Raw genomic sequence first — 14,352 nt, 5'->3', positions numbered from 1 at the left:
GATTTCTTGTAATGATTTCTTCCTATCTTAATATATGTAAGTAAATTTTAGTTTTATATATACAAGTAAGCTATTTGTGGATACTAGCATTATATATTTTTAGTTTTTTTATTTACCATATTACATGAACCTTTTTTTTTTTTGTGTGTGGTAAATATGTAGAAGGGCCCCCTCATAAGAGTTCGCCTTGAGCCTTGTAAAACTCAGGCCGACCTTGCACCCAGTGGGAGAGATGAAGGTTGTGGGATTGGTCAGCAGGGGCAAGGACAGCTGCTATGCCATGATGAAATGCATTGAATATGGCCACGAGGTCTCTCACTCTCTCACTTCATTTATATATATATATATATATTTTCTACACTTCACAATCTCTCTCCCTCTCTCTCTCTCTATGTATATATATATATCTAGCAATCTAACTTTTGTGTTATTTGCAATTCAGATTGTCGCATTGGCGAATTTGTTACCCATCGATGATTCTGTGGATGAGCTTGATAGCTACATGTACCAAACGGTGAGCAGCGAGTGTAAACTCTGTTGATTTAATTGTGCGGATTCACGTTTATATAAGGCTTGTCTATAGATATAATCGAACAAATACATCATCAACTAACTACCAGGAATTAGGGATTTCTTCTTGTCTTTTGTTGATTATATATCATGATTCTGGTTAATTGTAACATTAACTAACAGCTGATGCCAGGTATTGGGTGACTTGAATTTGCAAATTCAACATTAGGTAATACTTTATTTTTATTTTTATTTTTTTGAGACACAGTTATGTATTTGTCTATATAAACATCTGGATATTGTTTTAGTGTTTTTAGACCAGAGATGTCCATGGCCATTCGAGTTAGAATTCATATTATGAGTGTTGATTTGAACATTGGCAACTATTGGCTGTAAAAAAGTTCAAAGAAATTGGGTTAATAAACAAAAAAATAATTTGGCTTTAATTATGTTAGCATCATAAATATGAATGTGAAAGTCAAGAAGGATCCAATTTTCTTTTCTTTTTTTACATACTATTAGTAAACTTGATTGATAGCTAAACATAAATGGTTGGGTTCAGCTGAGGGGGGTCATGGAGGTGCTTTGAAGTTGGAGGGGGGCTCGGGTTGGGAAATGACGGTAGAAAGTTTGGGCTTTGGCACCGCTGTTATGTTTAATGTTGTTGGTTTGGTTGGAGTAGAATCGCTGAACGTTTCAAGGGGTGCATCATCTTGCCTCTTGGTTAGAGAATCGGTTGTTAACAGTTTTGTATAGTTGGGTTGAAGGGAAAGTGGATCCGGATGTGTTTGTGTCACAACCCAAACCCGCCCCTAAAAGTTTGGTTCATGACCGGCTAGTAACCTCTTGATTACTTACGGCCTCAGACAAATTACAAAGAATTTATCATAATGGCGCCTGAGCGGAAGCGAATAAAATGACAGAACGTCCATTGAGCAGTGCTTAAATGGCAGGATTTTAAAACATCATATCATATATAGAGAGTTCACATACATAGTCCATACATACAAGTATGAGTCATGTAGGTATATACAAAAAGTTAGCAGCCCAAAAATTACGGGTTTGTTTGGTTTACTTTTGGGAGAGTTGTTTTTGAAATTTTTTTTCCAAAATTTTGTTTGGTTTGTGGTTTTTCTCAAAAAAATTTCAAAATCACTTTCTCTCTCTTACACATCAATCACTCAATCATTTTTTCTCTTTCTTCTCTCATTCTCAATCACTTTTTCTCTCACACACATCTATTCAATTACAACAAAAGATCAAATCATCCCAAACTCCAAAACTACTTTCAAAATATACAACTAAACAAACCAAAAAAATTTCTAAACTCTCTCCTCAATTTTTTTTTTTTTGAAAATCACTCTCTCAAAAGCAAACCAAACACACGTTACATATTGACAATGTATCCAACAAAAGTCACCAAAAGACTTAACAAAATGTAACATCAAAGGGACTCCTCAAAAGACAAAAGGCTCCAACTTTGGAGGCTTAACAAAACAGGTCCATCAAAGGTTTCCTGAAGCTGGCCTAGGGCTGGCCTCCGAGCTAATCACCTACAAATATATATATAAATACGGAGTGAGTAAGGCTCAATGAGTAATAATAATATAAAGAGGTTCATATGAATGAGCATATGTCTTGAAGAATAAATATACAACATATACATGTCTTATCCATGCCCACATAAGACGGAACGGCCTTGGGCCTAACATAATACGGAACAGCCTTAGGCCCAACATATCAACAGCTGTTCCGAATATTATAGGGTAGATGGAACATCGGCATGTCTCCATCTCCCTCGGCCTTAGGGCCATTAGTCATAAACAATCCATATCAGACATAACGGCCTCGGGCCCATCATACATAACAGAAATAGAATGACCTCGAGTCCATTTCGTATGCCATTGTAATCCAATGCTCAATCATTCCAATCAAAACACAAGTTATATAATGTATGCCAGTCACGATCAGAAATACATAAATCATAGCATATCGTTACACTACTATTACTCACAGTGATTTGGTCGTGCAACGGTCCCTTCCGGCGAGTGACCTACACATGGCACACACACAACTTGATCAGCAATTCATCTTTTCTTAGCTACTTCTCTTTAATCATTCTTCCGTTTCATTCAATTTCTATTTATCTTGAAGCATTTCAGAGGGCTTAAACATACACATTAATAGATTCAGAGGGTTGAAAAGATTTACAAAACGATGCAGTTTTTCTCCTTGTTCCCCACATGTGCGGAAGAATCCCACCGCACGTGCGGAAAGATGTGCTACACGTGCGGCCCACACGTGCTTTTATTTCAGAATGTTCGAGTTGCTTCCCTTGTTTTCTGCACGTGCGGCTGTGAGCCTCACACGTGTGGTTCTGGGCTCTATTTGTGTAGTCCAAAAATCCAACAAATTCAAGCTTTCCAAATGCATTTCTAAGGCTCTGAGCTCCTATGTTGAATTTCCCTTTCTCTCTTTTCTCTTCTTTCTCCCTCTAGAAACTCTCCAGGAGATATTTTTATGTTTTTGTTGAGTCAAGTCTCATATAAGGCTCATCTCTATCTATACTAAACCAAGAGTTAAACTTATTTGAGCCTAAGCCAAGCCTAACCAAGGGTTTAGTCTAATTAAATCGAATTAATTTATTACGAATCAAATTTTTACAAAATTTCATATTATGTTCTAAAAATCATGCTAATCATAACGGTAAAGTCAATTTCGGTTTTAAAGCTTTCAATTTTCAGTCCAAAGGTCGTAATTTCAACAAATTTTCTCATAACCGACAGATACATGTATATAAACATGTAATTCACATATTTAAACATAGAATTTCACATCAAGCATATAGTCACACATGTAATCACACATATATCGAGGGAATTAAAGCATATGAGAGGGTCGGGTTATTACACTTTGGCTTTTTACATTTTTTGGATGATTTAATTGGTTGGATGGTTAGGGGGTTTCCCCAAATTGGGGTTTTCCTTTCGTGTTCTTTTGCATCAGCTTGATGATGCTCTTATGAAGTTGCTTTTATTTATCAAAAAAAGAAGCCAATGATCTTCAAAAATTTTAATCTGCTTCCGATTTTCACTACTTAGTACTTGCTATAAGAAGCAAAAGTAAATTCTTATTGACAGTTTGCTTGTTGGAATTGCTGCTGCTGAGGGGAACTAAACTGCAGATGAAATAGCTTTGACGACGATTACTTCCAAATGATTTTTGTTTCTTTAGATGTTAAATTTGATTGCGCCAAGTAGGTGTCTGAATGTGTTATGTGCGTGGGTATGCTTGTGTATGTGCATGTTTGTGCAAATATAATTGTTGTTTGGTTGCTGCAAGTGAGTGTTTGGCATTCAAAGAAAGCAATTTTTATTTCAAGGGAGAACCTGTAATTATCTATTTTTCACTTATTTTTCTGCTTATTATTTGCTTCGCAATTTTGAACTTTTTGTTCAGGTTGGGCACCAGATTGTTGTCAGCTATGCAAGATGCATGGGAGTGCCATTATTCCGAAGGCGAATACAAGGATCCACAAGGCAAGTCCTTTAGTGGGAAGCTTTGATTAAACCAATTATCTTATTTAGGGGAAACTACAATCTTTGCTCTTTACATGACCGATAAAGTTATCATACTTCTAGTATCATGGATGGTAACTTTCTGTTGTATATTGGCCCATAGAAGTTCTTTGCTTTTGCTACTTTGTCAACCAGCATATGTTGGATAAGTATTGTATTAACTTTGAAACTTCTTCTTAAAGCTTGGTAATTTAAACTCTGAAACTTAGTTGTTGCTTTGGACAACTACACCATTTGGAAAAAAGGAAAATGTTATTGAACATAATTTCTTCCTTGTAATTCCTTTGTATAAAAATGTGGTAGAGTACTGTCCCGGCTGGGTTTTTTAAAACATTATGCAAAAGATGTATTTGTTTGATAATGTCATGTGAGCGGTTTGAAGGAAGTTGAACAATCAAAGTAATTTGCCTTGTGTACAATTTAAGAGTATATAGAAGTCAAATGATCCTCTATGTTAAGGAATTGTGTAGAAAATGGGTCATTCTTTTAAAAAAAGTAACTTTTGTTTGAAGGTTTACTCTTTGGTCAAAACTAGATCCAATGTTTAAAGAAAATTTTCAATGGCATGCCTGCTGCAAGTTGGGCCAACAAACATATAGGCCTTAGCAAAACCACCCTGTTGACATACAAGCAATTTTAAATCCATGCATTTCATAATACTCCCCCTCTACTGCATGTGCTGGCCTTGATCCTGGCTGTGGCGGAAGATCGGATACTGCTGTGAGCTGTGAAACTCCATCATCTGGTGCAACTGTATCAGGATCTGCAGCTGGAGCTCGACCTCTGCCTCTGCCCGCACCCTGACCTCTGCCGCGACGTCCGCCACGACCAAAACCTCGGCCTCTCCCGCGCGCTCTGGGGGGGGGCTCAATATGGCCCTCAGCGTCAACGTGGAAGATGTCAGTGAGAACTGCATCATGTGTACTCATGGTCGCGGTCGAACTGTCTGGTGGTGGTAACTGGGTGGGTGGGGTAACAACGTCATGCATGTATCAGGGCGGTGTCCAATCAGGGTCAGGCACATAAGGTGTGCTAGTATGCTGCGTGAGAAGTACGTCGAGGGATCTGTAGATATGTATGGGGTAGTATGTGGTGGGGTCGAAGGCAGTGTCGAAGGAGCTGATGTGGCAGGCGTTGAAGTGGAAGGCGCTGACGTGGATGGCGCTGATGTGTCTGGAGCAGCTGCTGAAGTGTGTACACCGTAGTGGCCGAAATGCAAACGATCTCCCCGATGGGCAAGCTGGAATGCCTGGTACAATAACTCCCGGATCTCTGCAACGGCCTCCAAGGCATGCTATGCATCACGTCTCAAATGGGCGTCCTCAGCCAAGTGAAACAACCTCCCAGCTCCAGCCACCTGAACAAACATTCAGACGTATTATTAGGCTACAGTTCACTGAAAGTAAATCAAGTATGATTTTAATAATTATCTGACACATAATATGATACTCACCAATGCCTCAAGATAAGGGCCAACTCCTTGATATCCAGACTCAGACACGTGGCTCGGATTCCCGACTAGTAGGTGTGTATGTTGCCGATACCACAACATGTAAGGATCGGAAGAGGGGATCACCTCATCGCTGTAGTCAGCCTATACACTACTGTCCCGGCGGGCATCCCACAACTGTATATATCGCATATAAAACAGACGCTAGTCAGTGCCAGCTCGGCCACGCCTATCAGTGACGTGCAACTGCCACTCAGTGTCGAACCGATCCGGCACGGACTGCACTCGACCAAACTGTAGGAGGACACGATGGGGGAAATGCCACTCAACCACGTCAAAACAAATAAGTGGCATTCTCGCCATCCATATCTCCTGACCCAGTCGGCAGTAGTCTGGGAGCGTATCGAGGACCCCAGCGTAAGGCTGCCAGATAAACTACAATGACGACAAATAATTTAAATTTTGCTCGTGAACTCAAAACATATACAATGAAGAAGACAACTAAAACGCAATCAAAAAAGTTCATACCTCGCCCTCGATCATCCGGTCCAGCTGGTCTCTATAAACTACCACTACGCGGGTCGAGATGACCTCGTGGCCCATGTCAACCCTCCACCGGCTACCTCGCGGTCCGGTGGGCAACTGCATGTCCCCCTCACCCATAGGAAGCTCAGCAGGACCAACCGGTTGCCGCCTAGACGGGGCAATACGAATCAATCTCTCCCATGCCCAAATCTGCAATAGTTTGAACACAATTACAATACTGATAAATGGCTATAAATATGAATTGACATGTAATAAAATTGTTACTAACCTGTAGCAACACAAGTGGTCCTCCAATCTCCCTCGTACCCACCTGAGCTGCTCGACATAGCATCCTATACAACCATGCCAGAGCCGCGCTACCCCAGCTGTACTGCCCAATCTCCTCAATGTCTCTCAGCAATGGCAAGTACATCAGCTTGACCAGGTTCTGTGACTTATCAGGGAGAAGTACCCCCCCAATAAGCCACAGAATATATGCTCGGGTATGCTGCTGTACCGACTCATCTGGAGCATGATCTGGAAGATGAGCAAAGTGCTCGGCCAGCCACCTCAGCCTTACTCTACCTGGCTGTAAATCTGCTGGTGTAGGTGCTACTCCCAATAGCTCAGCACATAGGGCTATCCACTGCCCCGTCGCGAGAGAAGAGTCAACTCCAGTAACTGCTCGGCCATCAATCCGAAGACCATATAGGACGGATACGTCCTGTAACGTGACGGTGGCCTCCCCGATCGGGAAATGGAATGTATGAGTCTCTGTGCGCCACCTCTCAACGAGAGCGGTGATGAGTGCGTGGTCCAGTCGAATGTGCCCGATACGATACACACCATAGAATCCCACGCGTAATAGATACTGCAAGACTCTATGGTCCAACGGATGCTCCCACAATCCAGAATCTGCCCGACGGCATGTCAACACGGTGCGTGCCTCATCCTGCACAACAGAATTACCAGTTCAAATAATAACATTATCCCGAAATATACAACAAAATGCAATGTATTTTAATTGTAGCCGTAAAGTGCAACAAACGTTATTGCATACCGGACGGTCCCACATACTGTCAGCCCGATGTGCCTGTCTGAACAATGGAACCTCCTCAGGTACATGTGTCATGAAGCCTGTACAACTGAAATTATTGATCCATATCAAAAGCTCATTTAATCGTAACATAATAACAGAGAAAACTGTAATTATTGATTTTGTACTGAACGATATAAAATACAATGAAGTAAATGTTATGTGTTCGAGAAAAAGACAAATTTATGTGCCACTTACACGGAAGCAATTCGAAATTAATGATTACATTTATGGCATATTTGACAAAATTGAAATATTTATTTTGTAATGCTAAAAGTTTGAATAAATTATAAATTTTGCAAAATACATATAAAATTTTGTAATTGTGTGAACAATGATTGCAGCATTCGATATTTAATTTATTCAAAAATATGAAATTTTGAAATGGTAGAAGAATTACGTGATTAAGTATAGAATATTGTAATACACATTTCGAATCAAGTACTCCGTGAAAAACTAGTACACATTTTCAATAAATTATGAAAGTTTGAATAAATTGTACACATTTTCAATTTTGCATTACACATTTTTGACTCAAGTACACATTTTGTAATACACTTCAAATGTATGACCCCGTTTACAAATAAAGAATTTAAAAATACATAATTAAATGATCTATTACAAGTGAAGAATTTCAAAATGATATATTACAACATGTAAGTATTACATAGTCTTCATCGACCAAGTCGCGCCGGACATGTTCGCCTATCATCACCTGTCTGGTGGCACTCACTGCAACGAGCTGTCAAACGCCTGTCTGATATATCCATCTCATTCGGAATACGAGCCATAGATGTACGACCCGTTTTACTTCTCGCAGACGAAGGTCATTAGGCATTAAGGTCCACTGCGGATCATCCCAATAATCTTCATGCGGTATTGGGTTGAATTTAGTTTCCCAAACCCTCATGTATACAGGAAGCCTATATACTGGATCAACGCACTGGAATGGATTGTCACCGCATTCAGACATTACAGCGAGCATATGAGAATATGGATAGTGTCTTATCTCATATTTCCCACAACTGCACGTGGGTTGATTCATCCGCACAATCTGTCTATTGCGACCACGTCCACGGCGAAAAGATGTTTGCACCTCAAATACACGGCGGGGCCTATAAGATAATATTGAAACAAACTAATCAAGTTCATGTTTTAGATGTAATTAACTTAACAACATAATAATAACAATTTTTTCACATTACAAACTAACCTGTCATACGATATCAACTTGAAAGTATTTCCCCTTGCGATACCCTCCTCCATAGTTCTTTGCATCTCTCTAGGGTATTGGAAGTCATTGCGTACATCTGTTTCAGCTTGGGCTCCCATCTCGTCAAAATATTTGACGAGTCGTCGAAATGTGAATTCAACCATAGCTGAAATAGGTAAGTTCCTTGCACCTTTCAAGACGCTGTTGAAGCACTCTGCATCATTACTGGTCAATACCCCCCAGCGATATCCACCGTCATATGCAAGGGCCCAGTCCTCAGGATTCATCTTGTGGACCCAATCGATGGCTTCTTGGTTAATAGCCTGTATCTGATCTAAGTAACCATTACACTTTCGTCGTTGATTAGCACTCCCTGCTTTCCACAGAAGTTGTTTGTGAGTGTCTGTGACAAACAAGAATGAGTGCTGATTTTGAATTCTTTGTTGAATTTTTACATTTTGCTTAGAAGTGATTATTATCCACGGGTCAACAGTAAAACCGTGGTTTGCAACCACGTTTTCTGAAGATAGAAAGAATTACTTAACCACAGCATGGTTATGTATAAATCAAATTTTCTTAATCAGATTTACTTTAAAAAAATAATTACTTCAAAATTTTTGTATAAATAAAATTTCCTTAAAAGCGTGATTTGTAACCTAGACAGATATATCAATAATTTTGAATATGAAGACATTACGAAGATTCTTCTTTTATTTTTCTATTCATATAATTTTATACTATAATTTGTATGAAGTATTATATTTATTCAGAGCGATTGGACAAAATTGGACAAGTCATACAAAAATCTTAAATCATAGTGTAACTTTTTCTATGAAATTATTATTTTTTTCATTGAGTTCAAATAACTCGACTGATTTTGTATGACTTGTAATTAATTTTAATTTCAAACATTGTTTACGTCATTTTTTATAACTGGTGGTCAAATTAGTGAGATTTGTGGACAATTAAAGAGAAGTTACTTTTATTGACATTATTCCCTCTGCCAATAGGGACCTTCATGACAAAGTTATTTGATAGGTTATTTCCTATGACATTATTCCCTAACTTAGGGAAATAACCTCATCCGAAATAACGTAGGAAATAACTTAGGGAAATAACATAACAAAAAAATTATCGACCTGAAGCGAGTCAAACTTGAGTTTCATTAATATTAAAGAGCTCTCATTATGTGTTAGAAATTAGGTATGCTCCTTTCAGATCTCAAGTTGAACTCTCAGTATGTTTCATTAATTGAGATTTGTCGGATCTACGTGGAATGGACGTTTGGTGTGAATTGTAAGATTAGTTGATAAATACGTAAACTGATTCAGACATCCGACTATCATAAAAAGTTATAACTTAATTGAATAAACATAATGCAGGCGCATAGAGAATAAGTCAATTGGATAATTCAAGTGGGTAAAAATTATCGAGAATGACTCATTTTATAAATCAAATATTTTAATTTTTTCAAACATAATTCCTAAACAAATTTGTTTTTTTTTTTTTTTTTATATCAAATGTTTTCATAATAGCATTTTCCATGACGACTTGGAAGGCCTCTTTTGGCAAAGAGGTAAAAAGTAATGTTTTGACTTCTAATTTTTTGTGGATCAAATTATTCGACCTCTAATGTTTATATCAATTTTTTGTAGATCACTTCTAAAAAGTCAATTATTTATATCAAATTTATAAAAGGGAATGTCATGAATTTTAAGGAGGAAAAACTCGAAAATGAAATTCAACCGTAAATGGGGCAAGAAATTCAAGTAAACTATATTTTTTTTATATTTAACCACGATTACATTTGAATTTAGTGTATAAATTTAGCCAAACCAATTTTTCTTATCGTAGGGGCATGTGGCATCAATGGCATATTTTAAAGTTTTCTTTCATTTTTTATTTTTGGGTCAACATTCTAAGTAGTTAGATTTTTAATTTGTTAATAAAATTTTAGTGTACTACTTAAAGGGTCACCCATAGAAAATATTAAGCAGGCCTACACCGACATAAAATTCAATTATCTGACTTTTCTATTTTGCCATATCCCTATCTCCAAAATATATATATATATATATTTTGTTCCTGGCCAAAATGATGAGAAAACTTCCATAGCAATTTCTTATCACAAATTTTGTTCCTTACTTTTCAATTTCTTATTCTTACTTAAAAAATTGAAAGTTAGAACAAAATTATTTTTGTTACTTTATTAATTTTAAGTTATTACTACTCCACATCACCTAATTAATAATAATTTTTACAGCCAAATTAACGTTTCTCTTTCTTATGTAATTATTATTATTATAGATAATTATCTATTCATTACGTAAAAATTATTTGTTCCTAAAAAAAATTATATAACATTATTTAAAAATTTTAACTTATCATAAATTTCTTAACCCCTAATTTCTGAAACCATAACCCTCATTTCTGATTTCACAATTTAAAACCGTTAATTGAAAAATGATTTCACATTCATCAATTCAAAACCCTAATTCAAAACCAAAACCCTCATTTCTGATTTCACATTCAATAGAAAACCATAACCCTCATTTTCTTATTTCAAACATAATATTTAAATTTTGCTAAACAGATGCAACATTCAACAGATTTCACATTCAACAGAAATCTGATTTCACATTCAATACAAATCTGATTTCACATTCAACAGATTTCACAATCATAAACAGATTTAAGATAAATATAAACCATTCAACATTCACATTCAACAGATTTCTAAACAGATTTCACAAATATAAACCCTAACCCTAAACCTAATTTAAAATTTAAGATTTCACATTGAACAGATTATCTATAATTAAAATTCAACAAATTATCTATAATTAAACACATTCAACAAATTCAACAACAAATTATCTATAGCAAAAGATTTCACATTCAACAGGTTATCTATAATTAAAATTCAACAAATTATCTATAATTAAACAAATTCAACAAATTATCTATAATTAAAATTCAACACATTCAACATTCACATTCAACAAATTATCTATACTTAAAATTTCACAAATATAAACCGTAACCCTAATTTATTATTTCTAATTTCACAACATTTTATTCACGAATATAAACTCTAACCCTAACCCCACATTCATGAACCCTAACCCTAATTTATTCACAAATATAAACCCTAACCCTAACCCCACATTCGTGAACCCTAACCCTAATTTATTCACATTTTCACAAACACAAATATATTCACAAATATAAACTCTAATCCTAATTTATTCACAGTAAAGTAGATGATAGAAGCCATACCAACGAGAGAGAGAGACAGTACTGAATCAATCAGAGGGAGCTCGAGAGAGAGAGAGAGAGCAGGGAGCTCCAGAGAGAGAGAGAGCAGGTAGCTCGAGAGAGAGAGAACAGAGTGAGAGGAGTAAAGAGCGAGAGAGAGACAGCAGAGGGAGAGAGGAGAAAGCGTGAATGCAAAACATGGGGCTGGGGGGGTTAAATATAAGTTCTAAAATCGTGGTTGTGAACCACGATTTCACTTAAAGAAAAAAAATTTGCCCTAAAATCGTTGTTACAAATAGCGAGTTCATAATTTTTGATAAACTCGTGGTTATGAACAGCGAGTTCAGAAGAAATCTATTTTTTGATGAACTCGTGGTTTCAAAAAGCGAGTTCAGCACAAAAATTTTTTGGGATGAAATCGTGCTTGTAAAAAGCGAGTTCAAAGGAAAAAAAATTTAATTAAACTCGCGTTTCGTAACCGCGAGTTCTTAATCAAACTTGCTTTTCGTAACAGCGAGTTTCAAATTTGGCAGGTTTCGCGCGACAGGGGTGGAAAAGTGTTGAACTTGCGATTGTGAACCGCGAGTTAGCTCATTTTGGGAATTCTTTCAAAACTAGGCTTAATTTGGGAATTCCTTTATTATTTTGGCTTATTTAGGGAAATGCCCCCAGTTTCCACTGCTGCACTGTTTTTTATTTCTGCTTTTAATAGCTTATGGATTATGATGTGTGAAGATGCCTTTTCAATTGCCATAGGTTGCGGCCATTGGGTTGGACCCTAGAAAACACTTGGGCAAAGAAATAGCGCACTTGGAGTCCTTCTTGCACAAGTTACAAGAGTATGTATGGCTGGTAAAAGGAATGTCTTTTAGTATTTGGAAGTCTATTCTTCATCTTTTTGCTCTTTTGGCAGATTGTACGGAATAAATGTATGGGGCGAAGGTGGAGAATATGAAACATTAACGCTTAATTGTCCCCTCTTTAAAGTACGTGTACCTTTCTTCATTTACATGGACAAGTTTCCTCCTTGCATATTTGGCTTTTCTTTTGTTTTTCTTCCATGAGTTAACTGCATGCTTCAATTTGTTTGATTCTAGGTAATAATATATTATAGTTTGTGAAGTCTTCACTTTGTTGAGATACTAGCTATGACCCATGCCTAAAGGCACTTGCCACATTGGCATGCTTCAAAACATGGCACATTACATTGAAATTTTATTGGGTACAACTTTTGGCTAAAAATGCGTTGGGTGAACTTTAAAAGGATTTCCTGATTTCCAAAGAATAAACACAAATACCATACCTTAAGCAAAAATAAAAATAAAAAATAAAAAATAAGAAAAAATTAAAAAAAGAGTAAAATATATATGAAACCAATTTGTGCGAGAGGCAAAGGGCTTAAATGTCATATAAAGACAAACATGATGGTTAAAGGCAACATTAATCATTTGTTTAACAAAAAGAAAAAAAGAAAAAAAACTTGTAAGATGTAGAAAATGCATTTCATAGTCAATTTGATTACACCACAGAAAGATGCACCACTTGTAGGATGCAAAATAATGCATAATAAAGTTCCAATTCTTCACCCAGGAATTACCACTAAGAGTTCTAGCATCACCACATCAGTATATACATATCTACTATAATCATATTAATTTACAAAAACAAGTAGCAAATATAAACAGTTTAGGGAAGGACTCACAATTTCAAGAAATCCAATAGAAAATAAGGCATTAACCATAAACAATAAAGCTTGTCTTATTAGTTTTTGTATAGTGACACAAATGTTGCTACCCCTACTATAATAACTATTTAAAAAGATGTTGCCAATCTGTCATCTGGATTCACAACCATTGAAGCCACTAATAATTCAATTTGACTCCAAGCAATTTTAATTAAAAATTTAAAAAATCTGTATCTAAGCGCAAAGAAAATTTAGTGTGCCACTATTCAATACTATTAGTAAAAATTTATTGGTAACAAAATTTATATAACTCTATTCAATTAAAAATTGAACAGCAAATAATGAAATACTGAGTTTAATATTCAAAATTGAAATGCTTGGTCCATCAGGCACTAGTCAAGAGTCCAGGAATGCTACAGATCAAGTATTCAAACACAAAATTACCAAAAAAAGAAATTTGTTGTCCAGATTCAGTAGTTGTATTGTAAAATTCACCTAAAATGAATGTGAACCACAAATTTCTTTTCTTGGTATTTTTCTGTGATTAAATTCTTGGTCTATAGCATTATTGAGGAGCCATATGCACCACACCAAATAGCATTCTCAATGCATTACAACATCAAGGAAAATACACCATGTTTATACAACAATATGCATGACATGGGCCCCATCATTTTAAAAATACACAACCTCAAATAAGCCCAATTGAAAAGCAGTATAAGTCTTCAAAAAGAAAGGAGGAAAAGCAGTATAAACCAAAGTGACACCACTAGGTACCCAAATATAACATGATAAATAATTTACGTAAAATATATATATGTATTTTTATATGAAACTTGTACGAAATATTTGGTAGTATAAATGTTTAATTTGACACATTATTGCATATAAAATTTTTGTACAGAAATTATATACTTGGAAAAGAGGTAACCGAGGCCGGCAATGATGTGAGTGTTAGGGTTTGGTTGTAGATATTCAAGATTGTTATATTGACGGTTTCACCAAAGTGGGTGGCCGATGAAGCTTTGAAGAAGAAGA

The 14,352-nt window shown here is 36.2% G+C and overlaps 1 pseudogene across 1 annotated transcript in view; it reads left to right on the top strand.

The window, feature by feature from the left end:
- Nucleotides 1–211: 211 nt before the first annotated feature.
- The window catches only part of LOC145789002 (diphthine--ammonia ligase-like), a 34,601-nt pseudogene continuing 20,460 nt past the window's right edge, over nucleotides 212–14,352 (top strand). The window contains exons 1-7 of the transcript XR_014341493.1: nucleotides 212–310; nucleotides 443–514; nucleotides 3,970–4,049; nucleotides 4,152–4,162; nucleotides 5,085–5,278; nucleotides 12,387–12,469; nucleotides 12,544–12,616. The product of XR_014341493.1 is annotated as a diphthine--ammonia ligase-like (transcript). The remainder of the gene's footprint in view (nucleotides 311–442; nucleotides 515–3,969; nucleotides 4,050–4,151; nucleotides 4,163–5,084; nucleotides 5,279–12,386; nucleotides 12,470–12,543; nucleotides 12,617–14,352) is intronic.

The sequence above is a fragment of the Camellia sinensis genome, chromosome 10 (genome assembly GCF_055761805.1).
Source record: "Camellia sinensis isolate YWXY chromosome 10, ASM5576180v1, whole genome shotgun sequence".
Lineage (NCBI taxonomy): Eukaryota > Viridiplantae > Streptophyta > Magnoliopsida > Ericales > Theaceae > Camellia > Camellia sinensis.
Note: the sequence above shows the minus strand (reverse complement) of the source record. Positions and strands in the feature narration are given on the sequence as shown.